Source organism: Trichosurus vulpecula, chromosome 2 (genome assembly GCF_011100635.1).
Source record: "Trichosurus vulpecula isolate mTriVul1 chromosome 2, mTriVul1.pri, whole genome shotgun sequence".
Lineage (NCBI taxonomy): Eukaryota > Metazoa > Chordata > Mammalia > Diprotodontia > Phalangeridae > Trichosurus > Trichosurus vulpecula.
In genome coordinates this window covers 275,644,882-275,667,293 of record NC_050574.1, presented here as the reverse complement: position 1 = coordinate 275,667,293, position 22,412 = coordinate 275,644,882, and the positions used below count along the sequence as shown (strand labels likewise).

General features: G+C 36.6%; 1 pseudogene; it reads left to right on the top strand.

Moving 5' to 3' along the window:
- Positions 1-12,614: 12,614 nt before the first annotated feature.
- LOC118837010 overlaps positions 12,615-22,412 on the top strand; it is a 32,293-nt pseudogene continuing 22,495 nt past the window's right edge.

The following is a 22,412-nucleotide window of genomic DNA, read 5'->3' as shown; positions in this document are numbered from 1 at the left end:
TAATTTAAGGCACTAATGAGTCAAGAAGGCAAATTAACTAGTTCAAATAACTTTCCATATGTGGCTATTGTGAGGAGCAAATGAGATAACATGTGCCAAAGTCTTTTACAGACTTTAAAGTACTATATAGATGATAACTATCATCGCTATTGTTATTTTAAATTAAAAATATAATAATGGGCAATAGAAGAACAAATAGTACTTTAATTCAATTAAACAAACATTTATTATAGTCTACTATATAAGAACTATTTAATGGATAGGTTTATGGTACTTTTTTGAGGCAGGATCAATAAATACCTATTAAGTGCCTACTGTGTGCCAGGCACTATGCTAAAATCTGGGGAAACAAAAGAAAAGATGCAAAAGACAATCTCTGTCACTAAAGAGCTTACTATCTAATTGAGACAAAAGCCTAATATTGCCGTTTGCCCTAGAATGTATAATTTCCTAAAGCTCCCAAAATTCAACTAAGCAAGTTCTTTGGAAAAGCAAGCATCACTGTTACTATTATCCCTATTTATTTTCTAAGACAACTTAAAGGATTAAATTATTTCTTCATGAAAAGGGAAGAAAAATGTTCATTCCTCAGATGTCAGATGAGCCGTTCCTTTTTCTCCTCAAGAAAATACAGCAAAATCTTCAAAACCATAGTGGCTTTTAGGGAGCCTTGAGTCCAACTATGCCACTCTCCTCATAAAACCCAAGGCTACTATAAGTAATTGCAAGCTGACAGACCCCTACTTCCTGTGCCCTGTTGAGAAATTCTATTCCCTATTCTCATTATGAATACTGCACAGAAATATCTTAAATTTCTGATTCTTACATTCATTTCTACATATGTAACTAATTAAATTTATCATTTTTATGCAATACACTAGGGCAATGAGCTGGAAATATTTTCTCTCAGACATTCTTTCAGCCATGTGACTAGTTGGAGAGTAAGACATATTTGAGACAAGGTCTTTGTGTTAGCAAATGTCCCTGAAAAAGAAAATCCTCCCTTTTAGAAAGTAACAAGAAAGCATCCAACATACAGTAGATTGCACCAGAGGAAGAAACAGTTCTTCAGGACAGTCTTTTCACTGTCTACAGGAATAATAATATAGAGAATAGGCTTTGATTTTAAAATTCTTACAGGTCATCATTGTCTCAGAGAGATCAATCCCTACAGATCATTGTTAAGTGTGACAGATGCACAAATGCCTGATGTGTGAGGGATATAAGAAATTGACATAAATATATAAAAACAAGAGCCATTCTGCAAAAGATATGGGATCAAAAGATAGGAATAGACAATCCTTAAAAGAATCGCAAGCCATTGACAACCATATGAAAGATTGCTCTAAATCACTAATAATAAGACAAATGTGAAGCATAACAACTCTTCAGGTTTCACCTCACATCCGGCAAATTTACAAAGTTGATAAAGAGGGGAATAATCAATATTGGAGGAGTTGTAGAAAGAATGTATTCATAGTGAAGCAATGAGTTAGTCCAATAGTTATGGAAAGCAATTTGGAATTATGCTGAGGACATGATTAATACAGCCACACTTTTTGGATTGTAGATCACACTCCTAGGCATATACCTAAAGCATGTCAAAGATGGAAAGAAATGTCTTAATGGCAGCACTTTTTACAGTGGCAACAAACTGGAAACAAGGTAAATGTGCATTGCCTGGGAGATGGTCAAACACTTTTAGCGCAAGAATGCAATGGAATGTTATTTCTCTGCAAGTAACAATGCTTATGAATACAGCAAAGGGAGGAAAGAGTTAGATGAACTAACACAAAGTGAGTAAGCACCGCCAAGAGAGCATTATACACAATGACTACAATAATTTGAACAACAACAAAAGTAAAAATGCAGTTAAATTTTGACTTAGTGTAATGAAAGACCTCAGTCCTGGAGAACTAGTAAGTGAATATACCTTTCTCCCTCGTCTCAATACAGAGGAGGAGTCTATAGACGTGGAATAACACATATACTGTCAGGCTCATGACTACTACACCAATTGGCTCAATTTAAATGTTTTTCTTTGTTACATAGAGAGGCTGCGGTGAGTAGAAGTGTTAAGGGAAAGTGAAAGCTATAAAAACAGAATGCAACAATCAAATTCTAAATACCTTTTATAATGCCCATGACTATGGAAATGTGTGTATATATCATATATATGTAAGCAATGTCAAAAGAACTCAAAATAACTATGTAAACGTGTGTATATAGACAGACACACGTGTGTATACATACATATATAATATATAAGTAAGCAATGTCAAAAGAATTCAAAATAAGTATGTAAACATGTATATACAGACACATACACATGTGTGTATACATATATTATATATAAGTAAGCAATGTCAAAAGATTCAAAATAACCATGTAAACATGTGTATATCGACACACATGTGTATACATACATATATATATAAGTAAGCAATGTCAAAAGATTCAAAATAACTATGTAAACATGTGTATATCAACACACACACGTGTGTATACATACCCATATTATATATCAGCAAGCAATGTCAAAAGAATTCAAAATAACTATGTAAACGTATGTGTGTATAGACACACACATGTTTATACATACATGTATATTACATATACATATGTAAGCAATGTCAAAAGAATTCAAAATAACATGAGATTAGAAATCAGATCTAGGATTGAGTTCCAGCTCTAACACTTCCTAGCCATATGATTATAGGAAAGTTATGAAACTTTCCCAATTTCAGTTTCTTCATCTGTAAAATGAGGACAGTAACACTTGGACGAATCACCCAACACAGTTGTCATGAGATCACAGTCAGATCCCTCAGGTTGAATAAGGTGATGGATGTCATTTGGGGCCAGCCCTAATTCAGGCCAGTCTAGGAATTCAGTCTCAGAGTTAAAATGGAATGAGACACTCATGGACCATAAAATGCAAACCTCTCCCCCCACCCCCACCCCCCAAAAAAACCTTTACTTAGAATTGTTTAAAAAGATACAATTTCTAAAGTTGAAAAGGATACCTCCCCCTTCAAACTCACCATAGCAACTGGCTGTGCTAGGTTCAAAAGGCACTCCTACAGGGCAGTGAGAATTCTAATAAAAGTGACACTACTTCCTCATAGACTGATTCTTTTATGCCACAGTAGGAAAGGAAGCCTCCTCATCCTTTTAAAGAGAAACCAGCCAGACCTACATCAAATTGGTACTATTCTTACCACAGATATGAGACCTTTCTTCTTTATCAAGGCCCTACTCAGGGGCCACCTCCTCCATGAAGCCTTCCTTGGCCTTATCTTTCCTACCCCTACCCTGAAAAAGCACTTTGCCTAGATCCATCATCTCCTATTTTTTCTCTATTCTTTGTATCATACCATTTCTGTATATGTCCCCCACAAATTAAATTATGATCTCTTTAAAATTTGTATATTTGTAGTGTCTATCTTTGTCCATAATAGTATTTTTTCAGTTAATAGATAATAAATGTTTGTTGAATTGAAGTTTTGAACTACAAAGTACTCTGTTGTTGTTCAGTCATTTTCATCCATGTCCAACTCTTCATGACCCCATTTGGGATTTTCTTGGCAAAGATACTGGAATGTTTTGTCATTTCCAACTCCAGCTCATTTTACAAATGAGGAAACTGAGGTGAACAGGATTAAGTGACTTGCCCAGAGTCACACAGCCAGGAAGTGTCTAAGGCCAAATCTGAACTCAGGATGATAAGTCTTTCTGACTTAAGGCCCAGCGCTCTATCCACTGCACCACCTAGCTGCCCCAAAGTACTTCATATATGTAATTGTAAGCTACAAGTTGTCTGAGATTTAGCCCACTGCTTTCAGATTGCAAATGAGAAAAGCGAAGTCCAGAAATACTTCATGACTTATGAAAATTCTCCCAGCCAATGCAAGGGTTAAGACTACAACCTAAAACTCCAAATTCAGAGCCCCCCCCTTTTTTGGTCTACCAGTCCTTAATGCTAAAACTGTACACTCACAACTCTCCCCTCTCAAAAATACCCAAAGACTCATACATCCCAGCCCCTTGTGTTTAGGTCATAGAATCTGGGTCTCTGAGTTCGTATTCCTTGAGTCCTGAAAGATAAGGCAGAGTAGAAGTCTGCTGGTCAGTAAGATGAAGCCAAATTTTCCGTGGATGATCCCCAAAGGCATACTAGACACAGACAGAAAAGGTACTATACACATAATGATTTAAGACATGTTGAAAGCTCTCACTTAAAAAATATCTCCCCCTATGACCTGAAATTTCTATGATTAGTAGCTTTTAGGCTAAGGCATTCAAAGCCACTGTTAAAATTCAAAAGTTACCTGAAAAGACAATATTTTCCATCATTATCACCTCTGCAGAAATTGCTAAATCATATTAGTTAGTCACTGAAAAGAGTCCTTAAGAAATGGGACCCAGAGGGAAAATTTTGGAAGAATGGGTAGTGTATAAAAGGGGAAACCAGAATATGATTCATATTGTAGGGGCTCCTAGGTAACCAAGATAAGTGCACGTGAGTGGTGAAGGGGATAAAGGGGTCCTGAGAGAAAGATTAGGGACGAGAGACAACTCTATAATCTTGCTTACAGCTATTGCTGGAAATTATACAAAGTAAGTAATCCATATTTGAGTAATAGAAAGTTGAATAGTGATGATTTCTACAGGAGAATTCGAAGAACAAATAGGTTTAACAGCAAGAAATGTCTTACAGAAAGAGGAGGGACAGATGGGAGGGGAGGGGAGGAAAAAAGAAAGAAAGGAAGGAGTGGGAGAAAGAGAGGATAGGAAAGAGAGGAAAGATGGAGAAAGGAGAAGGAAGGAAAGAGGAGAAAAAAATAAAAGATGAAGTTCATTAAATAAGCACATTTTGTTCTCTAAATTAGTTGATTAAAAATATAACAACATTAGTTTCTTACTTAAGTAGAAGTATTCTAGTATCTTTAGCTGAATGTGACTAAAGGAGAGTTTTTAAATGGTGTCTTCTGAGGGGCTGCAAAGTCTGTCATTATAAGAGACGAAAAAGTTCCACGTGCCTTATAGATTGGTAGCTTGTAAATGGACAGGCAGAGAAAGACCATGCTCTTTGCAAATTCTCTAGGCCATCCTTGTGAGGTGAAATGTGGAGGGGGCAGGAGAGAGAGGACTAAAAACAAAAAACAGCAGCACATTCATGACTATGTGAAGGAAGACACAAGCCTGAAAAATTAGGAATTTATCATGTTTAATTATTCTAAATTTTTCTCTAATATCCAAATTTTATAATTTCCAAATCTGTTTCCCCAGAAAACTTAAGAACAGTTTAAGGGTAAGAAATACCTCATTTTTAAGTTTAAATATCTAGTAAAAGATAAAAATACTTTAACTTAAAACTTTAAAATACTAAAGTGCAAATAAATAAATAGACAAATCCCTTCAATACCAATGTGCTATTGTGGTGGAGGGGTATTTGCTCCAGCTATGGCTGCTTCATGAAAACTCCTGGGCAGTGGCAGGACCCCTGTTACACATGTGAATGTTTGACTCAAGGTATAAGAAAAGCTCTAAGGAGGTCTGGTTTGTGAAACAATTATTGTTTTAAGAGCCTGGAAAACCACATCTGGCACTCAAGTGCAAGAGTCTAAGGAGTGACATTGTTAACAATGGTGAAAACAATCTCCAAAGAGAAAAGGGAGAAAAAAAAATCCTGTTTGATGTGGAATACAATTCAGTTGATGTGGAGTACAGTTTTTGTCTGTCTTTCTTTCACTCTTAGAATTTTTATTCTTGGTTTCAGATAAGAAACAGCCATAACTTCCGATTAATGTCCATGCCCAACTGGTCAAAGGTTTTTCCAAATCATCCTGGAAAAGCTGGGTAAAGAAAGCTCATGCCACCACCCGTTCCTCTATCAAACTGGCTAAAGCCCAGAAAGGAACAATTAAAACTTGAAAGGTATTTTAAAATGTCCCGCCTCTCAGCTGCTGAATGATGGGGCAAAGGGAAAAGATATGAGGTTCTAAGCCAAATTCATGCAGGCCAGATTACTCACTGTCCCTGGACATGCTTTCCTGGTTGCATTGTTTTTCTTTGCTTTTTTGTTTCCTGGTCCCCTCTGCTAATCTCAATCTGACTAGTCCTGGAGGTTTAAATTCTGCGATTCAGTTTCCACTATCTCTTTGTAGTTTTCTGTAGGCATCTAGAACTAAAGGGATATTTCCTTCCTCTGAATTCCTTTTGCAGGTGCCAGTTATCTCTGTTGTCTTGTCTTGCCAACTCTATTACCTATTCATAGGTAGCTAGGCGGTGCGGTAGAAAAAATACTAGACATGGAATCAAGACGATCTGAGTTCAAATATTGCATTGCTTCAGACTGGCTGTGTGACCCTGGGCAAGTCATTTAAACTCTCTGTGCCTCAGTTTTCTTATCTGTAAAATGGGGAGGAGTAATAATAGCACCTAACTTGCAAGGCTATTGTGAAGATCAAATAAGAAAACATATGTAAAGTACTTTGTATATCTTAAAGTGCTTTATAAATGCAACCCATCATCATCATCATCATCATCATTATTATTATTATTATTATTATTATTACATGGTTTATTAACCTTGTTTGTTTCACAGACTCCTTTAAGCAATCTGATGAAGTCTAGGGACCCCTTCTCAGAATAACGTTTTTTCAAAATATGAAATAAAATACATGGAAAATAAAGGAAATCTATTATATTAAAGTACAGTTATCAAAATAGTTTTTAAATGCATCAATCACCATTTAAGAACCCCTGTCTAGAGGGCAGAACTCATGCCTAATACCTATATCTACTTCTATATCTGCACTACTTCTATATAGCACCTAAAATGATGACCTGAACACAGAAGATCAACAATATCTGTGGATTTATCTACTTCATTCCTAATAGCTGTATTGGGCAGCTAGGTGGAGCAGTGGATAGAGCTGTGAACCTAGAGTTAGGAAGACCAGAGTTCAAATTCAGCCTCAGACCCTGATCAGCTGTGTGACCCTGAACAAGTCACTTACCCTGTTTGCCTCATTTTCCTCATCTACTAAATGAACTGGAGGAGGAAATGACAAACCACTCCAGTGTCTTTGCCAAGAAAACCCCAAATGGGGTCACAAAGAGTCAGATAAGCTTGAAACAACTGAACAACAATAACTATATTGGTCATAATATGGGTTGCTCCCAAATGTCTATAGCACTCCTAAAAGAAATCTCCTGTAGAGGCAAAATATTTTGTATCTTCCAAACTATAGTTTTTAGTGAAGAGCTGTTGTCTTGGGAACTCCCTCCACTGATGCATATCTCCCTGAACACTTAAGCTGATTATTAGATATCACAGAACCGTAAGCTCCTGGAAGGCAAGTGCTATTTTACTTTTGTCTTTATATCACCAATACTTATGTAATATGGTGCTTAATAAATTCATATTGATTAAACTATAAATAGATATTGATTAATAGGTAAATTCCAGGAAGTCACCTAGAACAGAAGTGTCAAACATATGGAGTGTTTCTTAAACCAGATTAAAATGTAATTGAAAAATATTTTAAAGTACAATACATAAATGGTACATTATTAAATGTATTTAGTATAATAATTATATATTTAGCATATATTAATTATGTGTTATAATAATTATACATCATTAATAGTACAACACAAATTGTACATAAAATATATACACATATAAGATATGTACAATATAAAAATACAACAAAACATAGATATCATTGCATTTTAAAACTAAATCAATATGTAACCTGCAAGGATCCTTATGAGTAGATTAGTGGACCCCTTTTCTATTTGACTTTGATAACACAAACCTAAAGAATTTAGAGGCAAAATCCAACTCATAGGTGTCACAGGATAGATTTGAACCAGGGTCTTCCTGAGTCAATCAACCACCATTTGTTAAGTGTCTAATATGTGGTAGGAACTGTGCTGGGCACATAAAAGATGTAAAGACAAAAATGAAATCATCATTGATCTGGAAGACGTTACCACCGTCTATCAGAGAAGATAACACACATATATGTAAGCAAATACAGAATAAATATCTATATGGAAAGACCTGGGTTGTGTCATTTAAAACCTGTGTGACTTTGAGCAAGTCATTTAACTAATCTGGGTCTCATCTGTAAAATGAGAGGGCTGAATTAAATGGTCTCTGGGGTCCTTCCTAATTCTAAATCTATGATGCCATGAAATATAAGGTAGTTAAATAAAAAGTAATTATGAGGGAAAGCCCTAGAAGCTGGGTGGAATCCAGAAGGCCTCATGTAAAAATGATACTGAAGGTGAATCTTGAGGGAAATCGGGGATTTGATGAAGTCAAAGTGAGGGAAAGCCCATGGAAGGCATGGAGATGGAAAGGGACATGTTGTATGTGAGAAGCAGAGAGAAAGATAATTTGGGGTGGAGGGGATGAACCATAGAAGTAATGTGTAATGAGATTGACCATGAATGGATTTAAAGGGCAAACAGAAGAATTAATATTTTATCCTAGAAGCCATAGAGAGCACTGGAGTACACTGAGTAGGAAAGTTATGTGGTCAGATCTGTGCTTATGGAAAATAGCTCCAGCAGTTATGTCAAAAATGAATTGGAGTGGGGAGTAATTTGGGGTAGCTGTTACAATAGTCCGGGAGAGAGGTGATAAGGGCCCAAAGGTGGTAACTGTATGACTAGAAAGAAGGGAATATGAATGAAAAATGTTGCAGAGGTAGAAGCAGTAAGATTTGTTGACTAATACACCACACTGCCTGTTTGTATGAAACTGAAAATATGCATTTTATTATATAATATTTATATGCACTGAAAATAACAACAATTAGAGGCCACATTCAAGTTTGTGCATCAAATTGTGGGGAGTTTTGAATTTGTGGGGGGTTTGGAGGGAGGGGTAAGGGTTCAAGCTCATCCTATATTTGGACCAATATGGTAATAACTAGCACAAATGGCAAATCATAGGCCAAACCTTGTCTCTTTGTGTTTTTTTGTATTAAACTTAAAAATGAACCTATGTTAGGCAAATTTTCTTATATTTCTTTTTACTCCCACTTTCTTCATGGAGTATGGCATTAAGGATAAAACAAGATGTAAAAATAGACTTTCAGGCAGCCAATGAGAAGACTGTTTTTCTGGAAAATTTCACACAAACATCACCCATAAAAAGGTGAGAAAATACTGGTGTCAAAAGCACTGCCCCCTGTATACATTTACACCCACCTTGTTCTCTGTCCAAAGGTTTGTTTTCTGTCAGTTACACGTAGCCTTTCTACTCTAGGCCATCCGAAAGTCATGGGACCTAGATGGCTTCCACATAGCACAAACAAAATCACTTTTTATAATCCTTCAAAAAATAAAATCTCTATCAAGGTGGACGTAACTGCCAGTTTCTACTCAATTGTTGTTGTTCGGTCATTTCAGTCAGGTTCAACTCTTTGTGACCCCTTTTGGGTCTTTCTAGGTAAGGATACTACAATGATTTACTATTTCTTTCTTCAGCTCACTTTACAGATGAGGAAACTGAGGCAAATAGGGTTAAGTGATATGCTCAAGGTCACACAGCAAGTTAAGTATCTTAAGGTCACATTCGAACTCATGTCATCCTGACCCTCGGCCTGGCGCTTTATACACTGTGCTACCTACTCAGAGAGACCTAGAATAATCTAAACATTCTGAGCAAAACTCCATGCAGAGTTGGTAGGCTGGGGGAGAAGGGTTGGTTTACATAGACTATAGCATACATAAATTTGGTCATATTACTCATCTTGTCCAAAGTGTCAGTAGCTCCCTACTACCAACAGAACAAAATACAAGCTCTTGGGCTGGCATTCTAGCCCTCTCACCCAACCAAACCTGGCAATCTTATTGTATATTTTGCTCCATACTCTAATGCTTTGGCCAAACTGAACTTTTCTCTACTTTCAAACCTGTCCCATCCTCTCACCATTCCATGCTTTGGCTCATGCCTGTTTCCATTTATTGATTATTCTTTACCATTGTTGATTCTCTACCCAACCAAATACCAACAATCTGAATCACTTCAGTGAGCTAAGAACAGCAACTAACATTAGATAACACTTTAATACAAATGCTCTACTCATTCTTTAATCCCCACAACAACACTGTGAGGGAGGTGCTATCTTTATCCCCAGTTTATGCAGAAAACTGAGGCTGACAGAAATTAAGTGGCTTGTCCAGGATCCCACAGCTGGTATATATCAAAGGCAGCACTGGAACCCAAGACTTCCTGACTTCAAGGACAGTCCTCTCTCCACTACAACATGCTGACTCCCATTTTACGGTGATTGAACTAAGGAAAGTGACTTGCCTGTAATCAAGCAGCTGACACAATTATATCCTCTGTCTTTCTACTCCAAGTTCAGCTATGTTTCCATCACAGTTATAGTGGAAATAGAAAGGAAGGACTGGATGCTAGAGAGATTTTGAAAGAAAAGCTAATTGATTTTCAAATCTTGCCCCATCAATAATCTTACATTAGGTCAAAGACTCAAAAGTGAGGGCTGGAGGTTAGGGCATGGATTGCTATGTGAAGGGTCCAGAGAAGGCTGAACAGTATTGAACAAACAATCTTCAAAATCAGTTTTAATACTTTTTCCATAGCTTATTTCATCCATTGATTGAGAGATTTAAACCATCCCCATAAGATCTTTCATTTCCTTCCTCTGAATATTATTGATCCCAATTCCCCAGTGGTACCATGAACATGCCAAAGAGCGAGGGGTGGAGGGAGGGGGGAAATAAGAAAGGAGAATAATGAGATCACTTCACAACATCCTCTGCTTTGCCCTGACATCAGAGGAAACCATTACTCTCTGACCACCAGCCAGAAATTCTTCCAGTGATACTCTGATGGCCACTCCATTCTCCAAAAGGACAGTTCTGCTAAAGATCCTTCCCTCTGAAATAACCTCACTTTACTTTCCTGAATTTGTACCTCAGCTGCAGTCAATTATAATAGTAGAAATCTTGTGAAACATGTTGGCTAAACCTTGGAATTTGTTCCTAAAACCTTGGTGATTAATAATAAATGCTGAGCTTGGCCAGCTCTCTTGACATCGAGTGAGTCATTGTGGATAATGACAGAGAAGTGGAACTACATCACTTTGGACAGCAGAAAGAAGGATAAATGCAAGTTTGATTAAATTATTAGAAGCAATGACTGCAACTAACTAAGTAGTCTGACATGCTAATGATCAGATGTTTGACACTGCCTCCAGGACCAATTGCTACCAAGTGTGTGCCAACCAGATACACCCAGCACTGAATTGTAAGTGATTACCAGTGGAGACTTATAATGCACATATTAATCTTCAGAGTCAGGGGACTAAAGTGATTTCCCTTTGTCATGCCTTTCAATATTAACAGGCAGATCTTTAATATTCAGTAGTTCACTAGACCTACACCTGCAGATACCAGGGAAGAAGGAAAGAATTAATGTCTGTATACTATCTTGGACATGGTATAGCTCTATTGTTCAAATAAGTTTTGTTCCATTCAAATTTCTCCTGCCTATTATGCATTAAGTTCCCAAAGGTCAAGGAGTCAGTTTTAGTGGAAAGAGTTAGTTTTGAATGGGGATTGTATTTTGCCTTTTTCAGATGAGCACTCTAATTAGCTGTGATCCTGCATCCACATCCTTAATGCAGAGTGTGTGATGGGCATAAGGGGAGAAAAATCATGATCGCTCAAACTCAGAAAGCATGTAATGAAATTCAGGAGCCCAAATACATCCCTATACGAAATGAATTTCAATGATCTCAGTGAAAATTTCACATGAATCAGAGCCCAGGATTGATGCTTATATCTGTGCTGAAAATGATATAAACAGGAATTGGCATTACCATCAGGCTTATGAAATTTTCAACAAGACTTAGAGTTTGGCCTACATAGAAGGTAAAGTAGTAATTATAGAAAAAAATAAAGTGAGAGCAAATTTTACCCAGAAAAAGAACTTTGTAAACACTAGCATACCATATAAATCATCATCATCATCATCACCATCAACTTCTATCACTTACGGTGAAGAACAAACCATGAAAGATATCAAAGATTAATAAATAGAAGTGTATTACAATAGGAAGAGTATAGGATTCAGAGTCAGAGACATGAGTTCAAATCCCATTTTTTTTCACTGTATGAACTTGAACAAGGCACTTCTTTTAACCTGAGCTTCAAAATGAAGGTTTGCACAAAATAAGCACCCTTCAATCTGTGAATATGTGAAATTGAAGCCAAGTCCTAATGTTGATACAATGTGACAATGGGCAAGCAACTTAATGTTTCAATGCTACAGACAGTAATCTGAGATGATGGTATAGTTGAGTTGCTGATCTCCTTCAGAATAGGCAGTTTTCACACTGGGCATTCCCCATACTTTTGAAAACATAGGTTGGGACTAAAAGCAGAAAAAGAAAAAAAAACAAGAGCTAGTGTAGTGTCAGGACAATTTCAGAAACCTTACATCCAAGTATATTCTAAGACATTTGAAAATCTTCCTGGCTATGAGAGAGACAAGTTCTCTTTCCTGTAACCATTCCTCTCCAAATCATGTTTCTAAAGACTAGAACTTCCACAAAACAATGACCAACGATTACAGTGACAGTGACAGCAGCACTGATGACATTGGTCATGGAAAGCTGGCTATCAGCGCCAGTGATACTGGGTAGAGATGGCAAAGAATATTGTCATGGAATGAAGGTGTCCAATAGTCTAGAACTCCTTTGCCCTTGATTTACTTATTTATTTAATACAGTGAGCTCAATGTTTTACCTCTGATTTTATCTGGAAGCCATTAGCCTGTGATGATGCTAAGATCCCAGGAGGCTCCCTCTTAATTATTAATGCCTATGCACAGTGCAGATTGAGAGTGGAGTAATAGAGAGAAGAGAAGCAAAGGAGAGAAATAACTTTTGCCCCTTCAGAAAAAGCCTGAAGATGTCCCATGTTGACAAGCTATATAAACATGGTTTGTATTGTTTCTAAATGCAAACCTATCGCAAAAGGCGCTTCAATAACAATATTTTTTTAAATGCCTGAGAGTCAGGTGATGCTCTTTAAGCTCTTTATTTACTATGGCTCTTAAGGAACCACACAGTTTGAGAAGGGTTATTGGAGTCTGCTTCAGAATCATGAGCACGGCCCTACCAACAGCTTTTCTAATTGAATCTCAAAAGACTGTAATTGTGTTCCACTCTGTAGTCAGCCTCCATTCCATGTGGATACAGTCGGTTGTAGGTAATCAGATTACTCATGGGTTACTGCCTGCAGCCCGTCAGAGAGTGCCAAGAGTGAGAATGCAGCATGTTCTAGGGTTAATGAAGCCTAATGTGGTGCCAATATCATACTGTGCCATTGCCTGCAGAGTGAGAAAGGATTATATCCCATGTTAATATGCCATCTGACCCGTGCCAGAGAGGCAGTCTAAATCACTGAATAAGTATGTAAGTCACTACAGACAAGCGTTTGCCAGCTCTCTTACGGCTGTGAAAACAAGTTGTTCCTTCACTCATGAATCTTCACTTTGGTGTTCTTTAAAGCACAGTTTCAACATTGGCTTCTATCTTCCCTGGATAGGCCATACATTGGATTCTCTGAGCTGGGAGCAAATGCTGGTAAAGTCACATGGTTTATGACAGGATGATCCAAACTTTTCTGAGGAATATATTCTAGGACAGCATCTTTTGCCCTCCCTTCATCCATGGATAAGTTTTTTTTCTATAAACTTGCGCTTAGTTTATTGTGGCTGCAGTGGCTCTGTTTCTGTACTGTCTGGGACTTAGACAATTGGCACCATCTTCTTACTGCTGGTTGTGCTTCCTAATTTCTATTCTATCCAAAAACTCCATTATAAAGTGAAGATGGCCTAAGAAAATGCTCAAGAGACAAGGAAAAAAATCTATTTGTGCCACAAAATCCATACTGATGGCAGAAATATTGAATAGCATCAGCTATCACTGTGTAATTGAGCATATTTAGAATAGTGAGTCTGAATTTTTTTGGATATTTTCTTCCTTATCACAGTCTAAGCTCTTACCAGAGCTCTGTCTGTGGGACTCTCCCAGAAAACTGGGAGAAAATAATTTTGAAATCAATTTGAAAACCTAGTTCTTCACCTGCTATATTGAGATTCTTGAGTACAATCCAAACATCAAAATTGTCTTTAAAATCCCCTGGATACTAAGAAAGAACACTTGTAAATTTGCATGTAAATTTTTCCTTTTCCTAGGACATAGAATCAAAGTTTGGGAACAAATGAAGTTAACTTCTCAGGATGGGGTATGATACTGGTATTGATGCTGTTTTTTTTTTATTTTTTTTAATTTATTTTTATTTTTTTGCAGGGGGGAAGGCAGGGCAATTGGGGTTAAGTGACTTGCCCAAGGTCACACAGCTAGTAAGTGTGTCAAGGGTCTGAGGCCGGATTTGAACTCGCTTTTATTTTTTTTATTTTTTAAGGAATGAAGGATGAAAGACCAGAAAGGAAAAGAACAGAGAATGAATATTTTCTATTTAAAAAAAAATCTTAGAAAGGGCTTCTTAAAATGCATGAGCAAAATTCCAAAGGAGTACATGTCCACAACAAAATTATAGTTAGGAGAAAGTTACTGACTTTAAAATGTGGCTACAGAAGAAACAATCTTTCTATATTGCTCGAAATCAAAACAGGATAGTGTTTGCCACTGAAATTTCAGAACCTAGAACAGAGATCATCACTGGTGTGTTCTTCTCTTAGAAACATTTTAAATGGTTTTCTTCTTTTGTCATACATGTATACTTTTGCACTTTCACTAGTTTTGATTGTAATTTCTTTAACTTGAAAAAGCTACAAGCCAAGACCAAAGTGGAGGGAATGTTGGTGCATGATTTTCAATTTGCCGATGATTGTGCGCTCACAATTCAGCCTCTGAAGCTGAGATGCAACAAAGTTTGGATCAATTCTCTGCTGCTTGTGCTAATTTTAGCTTAACAGTTAACACTAAGAAAACACAGGTGTTCCATCAGCTACCATCACACCATCCATATGTGGAACCACTGGTTGCAGCAAATGGAGAAGTTTTGAATGATATGGATAAGTTCACTTATCCAAGGTAAGTGACATACACATTTCCAGAGTTGTACACATTGATAATGAGATTGGCACACACATTGCCAGAGCTAGCTCAGTGTTTGGGAGGCTCCGAAGGAAAGTGTGGGAGAGAAGAGATATTAGACCGATTACCAAACTGAAGGCTTACAGAGCCATCCCTCAAATACCCTAATTCTCAATTCCTCAACTTCCTATAATCTATTCCTCCATCACACCACAGCTATACACAGAGTTATGTACAGAAGTATTCATATCCTTGATTTTGCCTTAACCCACAAGTATTCCTCTTCAAAGTTTATGAACTCTCAAAATCCTTTTTCTGATCCCAATCTGTTGTCATTCTACCTCTTCCTCTGCCTTGCAACCCCTAACCCTGTACTTCATCCTCACCAATGACCTGCTCTCCTCAGTTCTTTCCCAGAAGATCACCCCTGCCTATACTCTCTTTCCTTCCCCATCTTGACCCCTTAGTAAACCAGTTTAACCCTATACATTCTTCTCTTGAATCCCTTGCTCCTTCATCTATCAAAGATCTTGCTCTGCCAATCCTCAACTTTGTTTACTCCCACCATCCACTGACTTTACTCCTATTGAAATTCTGCTAAATGAAGCTGAAGAAAATCAAAGAACTGTGCTGACCAGGTTCACCACACCTTTATGATACTAATCTCAAATGGGCCCTCACCGCAATAAGGCAATGCTTTTATACTTCCATAATTGATTCATTCTCCTGCTCACTACAGCAGCTTTTCCAAAATTTTTTATCTTTCTTCAAGCTTCTCACAGTTCCCTCCCTTCCTCTCAACTGAGAATGCTGTCTCATATTTCATGGAAAACATCCAGACTACAAAATTAGATATGCTAGATCTCTGGTAAATATTGAATAGGAAAAGAGTATACCTATTTCAAAGATATAGAAGGTACCTTCACAAAAAATTGCCCATGTATTAGGACATTAAAAACCTCACAAACAAAAGCAGAAAAGTATAAATATTAAATGCATCTTTTACTGACCATAACAAAATAAAAAATGATATTCGATAATGGGTATTTGAAGCAAAGATGAAAAATTAATCACAAATTAAACAGGTTAAACTTAAAGAATATATGATTAAAGAAAAAATTATAGAAACAATCAATAATTTCATTAAAGATGGTAATAGCATATCAAAATTTGTGGGATGCCATCCAAGCAATAATTAGAGGAAAACTTTTATCTCTAGACTCTTTCATCAATAAAAGAGAGAAAAAGCAGATCAATGAGTTGGGCATGAAACTTAAAAAAAAAAACTAAGAAAAAATATTTTAAACCCTAAACACCAAAATAGAATTCATAAAACATTTTAAAAAGCAATAAAACAAATAAGCCACTAATAAATTTGATTAAAAGAAAAAAAGAAAGACAAATTACCAGGATAAAAAATGAAAGATGAATTCACAACCAATGAAGAAGAAATAAAATCAATTGTTAGGAATTATTTTTGCCCAATGATATGCCCATTTAATTGATGAACTAAATTAAAGAATATTTACAAAAACATTATTTGACCAGGTTGAAAGAATATGAAATAGAACACTTAAATAACCCTGTCTTAGGGGGGAAAATGAATGTGATAAATGAACTCACAAGGAAAAAACTCCAGGACAAGAATGATTTCCAAGTGAATTCTACAAAACACATAAAGAACAATTCTAATAATACATAAAAATAAGTAAAGAAGGGATATCTGAAAAAAACACGTAAAGAAGGGATCCTACCAAATTTCTTTTATGACGAAATATGGTCTTGATACCTAAACTAAAGGAGCGAAAACAGATAAATACAATTATGGACCAAATTCCCTAAGGAATATTGACACAAAAATTCTAAATAAAATACCAGTGAGGAAATTTTACCAATATATATCACAAAGATATACTATGACTAACCTGGATTTATACCAGGAATACTTACTTCAACATTAGGAAAATTATAATCATAACTGACCATATCAACAGCAAAAATACAAAATCACACAATTATTTCAATGGATGCAGAAGAAACCTTTTTACAAAATACAATATCTATTCCTACTAAAAACACTAGCAAGCACTGGAATTAAGTTTTCCTTAAAATGATAAGTACTAAAAACCAATTGCAAGCACTATCTGTAATAAAGATAAGATTTATAAGCCTTTACAATAAAATCAGAAGTGAATAATGCATTCCATTATCACCATTATTATTCAATATTATGCTACAAATGCTAGCTAGAGCAATATGGCAAGAAAAAATGGACAGAGTAAGAATAGATGATGAGAAAAAAACAATCATTTTTTGCAGATGATAGGATGATTCACTTAGAGAACCCTAGAGTCAACCAAAAACTAATCAAAACAATTAACAACTTCAGCAAATTTGCAGGTTATGAAATTAAGCCCACACAAATCATCAATATTTGTAGATATTATCAACAAAACCCAACAGGAAGAAGTAGAAAGAGAAATTTCATTTAAAATACTTACAGACATTGTAAAACACTTGGGTGTCTACCTGTCAAGATACATGACCCTGGAACTAAGTGAACACAATTACAAAGCACTCTTCACACACATAAAGACATATCTAAATAATTGGAGAAATAGTAATTACTCATAGTAGGCTGAGCTAATATAATAAAATGACAAAGGTACCTGAAACAATTTACTTATTCAGAGTCACACCAATAAAATACCAAAAAAAAAAATTTATGAAGCTAGAAAAAATAAGAACAAAATTCATCTGGAGGAGCAAAAAGTTAAAGAATATCAAGGTAATCAATTTAAAAGTGGGAAGCAAAGGCATCTAACAGTACCAGATCTCCAATTATCCTACAAAGCTGTAATCATCAAGACAAATTGTTACTGGGTAAGAAATAGAGGTTGACCAGTGAAAAAAATAAATGAGCCTAGTAACCTATTGTTTGATAAATCCAGGGATCCCACCTTTGTAGACAAGAACTCATTATTCAACAAAAGCTGTTGAGAAAACTGGAAAGTAGCCTGGTACAAACCAACATCTCCCATTGTATAACAACATAATCAAAATGGGTACATAAAGGGTGACATCATGAGCAAATTAGTGGAACATGAAAGAAATTACCCATCAAATCTATAGATATAGGCATTCATATCCAAATAAGAGATAGAGAGGCACACAGGAGGAATGATGGGTAATTTTTATTAAATAAAGTTTAAAAAAATTCACACAAACAAAACTAATATAGCAAAAAATAGAAGAAAAGAAGGAAACTGGGAAAAAACTTGGCAGCAAATTTCTCTAATAGGTCTCATTTCTAAGATATTTAAGGAACTGAGTCAGATTTACAAACAAAAGAGCAACTACCCAATTGATAAACAGTCAAAGGATATGAATAGGAAGTTTTCAGAGGAAGAAAATCAAGCTATCAATAGCATATGAATTTTTTTTTCTAAATCACTCATAATTAAAGAAATACAAATTGAAAATTTGGAGCCATTCCTCAAGGACTCTATCTTCTTCCCTTCTCATTTTACATCACTCAGATGCTTTCTACCAGTATCTCCTCCTTATCCCATTGCACAAAAAGACATGGCCCTTCTTCATGCCAAGACAAAAACTTTTACATGACCAGGTGATCTGACTCCATGCTATATGCTCCAGCAGACTGCCCCCCTCTAACATCCCCACTCTCTTACTTATGATCAATATCTCTCTACTGGTAGTTTCTCTGTAAAATGAGAAGGCAAGAAGAGAGACTCAAAATTTTCGATTTGTATTTCTTTAATTATTAGTGATTTTTAAACTCTGCAAATTGCCTTTTACTGGACACAAACATGCCTATGTCTCCCCCATCTTCAAAAAATCTCACTTGACCCGTCCAGCCTCTCTAGCTATCATACCATATCTCCCCTTTGTTTTGTAGGTCACTTCCTGGAGAAGTTACAGGCCACCTATACTTGATGCCCTGCACTTCTCTTTTGTCATTTTCTTCTTTATTCTTAAAGTCTGACTTCCAACCTGACCATTCAACTGAAACTGTTCCCTCCAAAGCTACTAATGATCTCTTAACAAATTTAATGAACTTTTCTCAATTCTTATCCTTCTCTGCAGCTTTTGACACTGTCAATCACTTTCTCCTTGATGCCCTCTTCTATTTAGGTTTTCATGATACTTCTCCCTCCTTTTTCTCTTCCTACTTGTTTGACTCTTCCTTCTTGGTACCCTTTACTGGGCATCCATCTGGGTCACCCTTCCTAATCATGAGTGTCTCCCTTGGCTCTCTCCTGGGCTGTATTCTCTTCTTCATTTATACTATTTTGCTTCATGATCTCATTGGCTCCCATTGATTCAACTATTATCCCTTGCAGTTGGTTCTCAGATCTATTTGTCCAGCTTAACCTCTCTCCTCACATGTAGTCTTCTATATCCAACTGCATATTGGATATTCTGAGCTAGATGTCCTATAAACATCTTAACCTGAACAAATCAAAACTGAACTCCTTATATTTCCCCAAAAAAATCCCCTCTTCCTAACTTCTCAATTACAGTGGATGTTACCACAATATTCCCTGCCACTTACTTTCATGCTCTGTATCCAATTAGTTCCCAGTTCCTGTTGTTTCTACCTTCAAAACATCTCTTGTATATGCCCTTTTCTCTCCTCTGACACTATAATCACTCTGTTCAGGTCCACATACCCTCACTCACAGACTATGGTAATAACCTGGTATTTAGTCTCCCTAACTCAAGTAATTCCCCAGTGTAGGCCATCCTTCACTCAGCTATCAAATCGATCTTTATAAAGCCTGTGTCTTACCACATCAATTCCTCCTATTCAGTTAACTACAGTGTCTTCCTACTATTGCCAGGATCAAATATAAAATCCTTTATTTGGCTTTTAAAGTTTTTTTTAACTTGACCCTTTCTGCCCTTTTCAGTCTTCTTATACCTTCTTTTTATTGAGTCATTTCAGTCATATCTGACTCTTCATGACCCCGTTTGGGGTTTTCTTGGCAAAGATACTGGGGTAGTTTGCTATTTCCTTTTCCAGCTCATTTTACAGATGAGGAAACTGAGCAAACAGGGTTAAGTGACTTGCCCAGTGACTAGGGCTGGAAATGAACTCATGTCTTCCTGACTCCAGATCTGGCACACTATCCACTGGGCCACCTAGAGGCCCCTTCAAAATGCCTTACTCCTTTAAGTTACAATCAAGTAATAGTGTCCTCCTTGCTATTCCTCAGAAACAATACCACATTTCCCAACTCCAGGTCTTTTCACTGGCTGTACCTCATTCCTGAAATTCTCTTCTTCCTCATCTCTGCCTCTTAGCTTTCCTTGATTCCTTCAGGCCCCACCTTCTACAAGAATCCTTTACCATTCCTCCTTAATCGTAGGCGCTTCCCTCTGAGAGTATCTCCAGTTTACCCTGTGTCTTGTTTGTAGATAGTTGCTTTTAAGTTATCTCTCCCGTTAGACATTGAGAACAGGGACTATTTATTTATTTTACCTTTCTTTCTATCCCCAGTGCTTAGCAAAGTACCTAGCACATGGTACATGCTTAATAAAAATGATTGTGGACTTGATTTATATGATCTATAAGTATACAGGTCTTGGACTGTATCAGGTAATTACAATGGGACTTCTCTACTGTTTTCTCTTTTGGAGCACTTAGGTAATGAGTGCCCTTGATGAGTCCAACCTTTGTTTCTTTGATTAAATCAGGAGTCTTTGATGACCTGCTTACCTCAAGGGAAAGCCTAGTTTACATGGGTTTGAGTCACATGTTTGTGACGCCAGAAGCTTTTAGGTCCATATGGGTTTAAGTCACATGTTGTGACGCCCTTTGATCCTAAACATATATATTATATAATATATATATATATATATATATATATATATGTATGTGTGTATATATATAATATACATATATTTCAGAGTTTTGTCCTCAGGGCTCTTACTCACTGGAAAAGTATTGGTGTGGAGATGCTGGGTAGCCGCTTGAACCCCCCTGGCTTTGAAGAAACCCAGATGTTGATGCTTCCCTGGTAACTATGTATTGCTATGGACAGACTGGTTTGTGTTGTTTGCTCTGTTGATATTGTCTCTGTAATTTCTATTTGTATTTGCTCTGAAGTTCAGGGTGCTGACTTTTCCCCCTGAACTAAGTGACTTATATTTGTATGTCTGATTAAAGTGAGCTTGTCAACCCCTTAAAGTTACTTTCCTTAGTAAAGCAGATCAAAGAACGTGTGCTGGCAGCTCTTGTTGCTGGTCTTGTTGGGTCTTATGCCTCAACAGCTGCTGCTAGCCCAATTGTTGATACATGGACACAGACTGAAAATAGAACATGAATTGGATCGAGAAGTGCATGAAGAGAAAAGAACATGCAGGTCTCTCCCCTTTGGCAAACTACAAGATTCCTTTCATGACCCCAACCTTGTCACATAACCATAGGCCTATATTTTTAACACCAATATCCTGCCAGTAATTATGTATGGCCAGGAGCTTTGGAACCCTTAAGACTCAAAAGAATTAAAAATGAGTCATACCGAAAGAGGATTGTTGCCAGAAGGCTGCAACATATTAGAAACAAGGAATTACGAGGAAAAACCAGAGTTGATTGTTAGAATCAGTGATTTAGAAAGGGAAGGTCATTTTTAGAATAGGGAACTAAGTCTCAAAGAAATTAAGTGACTTGCCCAAGGTTACATAGTTAGTAAATAGCTAATGGTGAGAATTGAACCAAATTTGTCTGGTGCCAAGTCTAGTAAAGTAATGTTTTATAAAAAAAATAAAATAAAATAAAAAGACCAAGTAATCCAATGATGAGAGTGAGAGATAACTGGTAGAATTTGTCTGTACTATCCTTGCTGAGTCAAGAAGAGAGAAAAGCCCCTAGAATGCTGGGTAGATACTAGCAGTGTAGGAAAAGTTTTCTCGATTCCAAGTCCGTTACTCTATCCACTAAGCCATATAGCTGCTTCATTCAAGTATATTTTTTTAAATATTGAATTTTCTCTAGTGGGGATTCTCACACTTATTATTTTAATACAAAGAAGAAGAAGGAGGAGGAACAAAAGGAGGAGGAGGAGACAATTCTGCTACAGAGGAAAATTCAGCAAATAGCAGGTTTGTTTTAGTGTCTGGTAATGGAAGTACCAAAGGACCTTCACGGTTTTGCCTAGAGGAATATTATTTTATAATCATGGAAATTCTAGCTGATGCTCTGAGCACACTGAATCAGCTGCTATATCTCCACTTCCGAGTCCTAGTAATAATCTTAAGGGG